This window comes from Callorhinus ursinus, unplaced genomic scaffold (genome assembly GCF_003265705.2).
Source record: "Callorhinus ursinus isolate GAN/ISIS: 27379988/994484 unplaced genomic scaffold, GSC_fseal_2.0 scaffold71, whole genome shotgun sequence".
Classification (NCBI taxonomy): Eukaryota; Metazoa; Chordata; class Mammalia; order Carnivora; family Otariidae; genus Callorhinus; species Callorhinus ursinus.
In genome coordinates, this window is record NW_027397133.1 from 3494884 (window position 1) to 3497900 (window position 3017).

Below are 3017 nucleotides of genomic sequence, written 5' to 3' on the forward strand. Positions count from 1 at the left end.
GATCCTAAGACTGGGGTGGCTGAGACCTTCATGGCCTCCTACCCAACACCTCTGCTAGCCTGGCCTCCCCACCACTCAGCTGCATCCCGCTGGCTCTCCATGGCCTTCCTCCACCTCCACTTTGAAGACATTTCCCAAAGCACTGAAGGTCCACTACTCCCCAAGCGGCAGGGTGGGAGAGATGGGAAGGGTAGTACACCTCCTTGGGAGATGGTGAGCTCCTGGTCACCAGGGGAAATCAAGGAGAGGAACAAGGATTTTGGTGGGCACGGAGAGTGTAACGTGTGTGTGTTCCAATGACTTCTACTTAAACATTCTTATTCTTCCCAATTGGGAGGTGGAGAGCACAGTTTTCATCTTTTTTTTAAAAAAAGATTTTATTTATTTATTTGAAAGAGAGCGAGAGAGCACAAACCAGGGAAGGGGCAGAGGGAGAGGGAGAAGCAGACTCCCCTGCTGAGCACGGAGCCCGATGCAGGACTCGATCCCAGGATTGAGGGATCCTGACCTGAGCTGAAGGCAGACGCTTAACCGACCGAGCCGCCCAGGTGCCCCAAGAGCATAGTTTTAAGGAGGTGACTCAGTGGGCTTAAGTTCTAATTCTGGCTCTACTTGTGTGAGCTTGGGCAGCTTCCTTCCTCTCTCTGGGTCTCACTATCCTCATCTGTAAAATGGGGATAATCTAACAGTCCTTCCCAAATAAATGAACCACATGAACCCTCGCCACATTGATGTGAATCTCAAAACTAGAATATTGGTGAAAGAAGTAAGTACTGGAAGAACGAATGCAGAATGAGCCCATTTTTAGAAGGTCCACACACAAGCACAAGGCACAGCCTATTACATAGAGATGTGATCTTGGGTCCTAAGAGAATAAATAATACATCAAGAGAATGATGAATGCGAGGTTTAGGGAGGTAGCTGAGTCTCTCCAAAGACTCCGGAGGAAGAGGATGCGGTTGGCCAGGGAGGGTGGGGGAAAAAGGGGCAGTAGGACAAGTCTCCACGCCGATGGTGGGTACCCGGATGACCATTTAGTTATTATTACTACCACTAGGCAGCTGTGTTTTGTGCAATCTTTTCTTTGTACGATCTAGTTTACAATAAAAATTAGGAAGTGGGGAAGGGAAGTGTTATGGGTTGGATTGCATTCCCCCCCAAGAAGATACGTTTGGAGTCTGATCCCCAGTACCTCCGAATGTGACCTGATTTGGGGGCGGAGTCTTCATAGAGGTAATCAAGTTAAAATAAGGTCATGGGGCGGGTCTTAAACCAGTGGGACTGGTGTCCTTAGGAAGCAGGGAGAGGTGGACACAGACGTGCCCATTGGGAGATCGCTATGTGAACAGAGGCAGAGATCAGGGTGACATGTGTGCAAAAGGGGGCCCAGCTGAGGAGGCAACTGGATGGAAAAGTCCAGACAGCAGGTGATAGTGGGGCAGCGGAGTGGGGAGAAGTGGTCAAGTTCTGGAAACATCCAAAAGGCAGAGCTGATGGGATAGCTGGAGGACAGGAGCCAAGGGGATGCAGTGGCTTGGGCTGGGGCAGCTGGAAGATGCAGATGCCCTGAAGGAGATGTCTCCCCTGGCCCTGGGGTGCTAATGGGGTGCCGTACCCCAGGAATGGGCTCCTCGAGAGAACAAGGTCATATTCAGTTCTGAGAGTGAGAATGTTTTAGTTTAAAGCACATTAAATGGATGCTGAAGGGGTCGTCTGAGACCTGGGCAGCCCAGTTTGGCCCCAGAGTTTGTCCTGCTTTTGTTTTTGATCCTTCTAGCCACAGACATTTATTGAGCACCTAGTGTGTACCAGATGCTCTAGGGATCCAGCAGGGAAGAGAAAGGCAGGGATTCCTGTCACTTGAGTGCCCGTCCTTGCGGGGGTGTCGGACAATAGAGAAAACAAGAAAAAAAAAAATGTCAGATGGAGCTAAGTGCTAGAGAAAACAAAGAAAGCCGGTATGTGTGTGTGTGTGTGCGCATGCGCACACGCGCACACACAATTTTAGGTTGGCTGGTCAAGTAGTGACAATTACGAGGAAGAATTAAGTTGGGGATGAAAGAAAAACCCCACCCACCAACTCCATAAGTGGCCCCACATCTAAGTGGCACCGGGCTCGATATGTGGATGTCCCCCAAGGGCCTGCTTCTGTCTCAACCCCCTTGCTGGCCAGTTGGCCTTCCATCTCCTGGCCCCATGCTGTCCCCTTCAGGTCACCCGAAGTGTCAGAGAAGAACGCTCATCTTAAAGAGGATGGCAAGGGCTAACCTGTCACCTGTCATCTATCCACAGGTGCAGAAAGAAGACAACGAGCCTCGATGGAACACAGCGAGATGCATCGCTGGATTGGTCCTCTGCCCCCAAGGGACACTGGGCAGGACCACGGGCCCACAGTAATTCTGGTAGCAAACAGCAAATGCTCCAGGGCACTGCCCTGGGGAGCGAGCAGCCCATGGTGGTCACCCTGACCCACTTGCCTAGGGGACCAGCCACAGAGACGGCACAGGGTCCGGGATGGTCAGGCACAGCCAGCAGGCACACGTGGGGATGCTCAGGGTGCTTGGCTGACTGCCTCTCCCAGCCCAAGGGCATTCCTTCCAGAGAGGAAGGGACTTTCTCTCCGTGACCCTGCAGATTCCCCTTGGAGAGGGGAAAAGAGCCTGAGCACTAGCTGGGGAGGCAGCAGGGTGAGGGAGAAGGTATCGTCGTGGAGAAGAGCGTAGGGGATGAGTAGTGGCCCCCCGCCCCAAAGATCTATCCACATCCTAACCCTGGAACTTATGAAAGCGACCTTATTGGCCAAAGGGTCTCTGCAGATGTAATTAACTGAAGCATCTCGAGGTGAGATCATCCTGGATCATCCGGGTGGGCCCTAACCCCAGCGACAAGTGTCCTCACAAGAGACAGAAGAGGAGACGCGAACGACAGGGCAGAGGCACACGGTGGAGAGATGCAGCCTCCAGCCACCGCGAGCCTGCAGCCGCGAGTGATCTAGACCATTCTCATCCAGAGCCTTC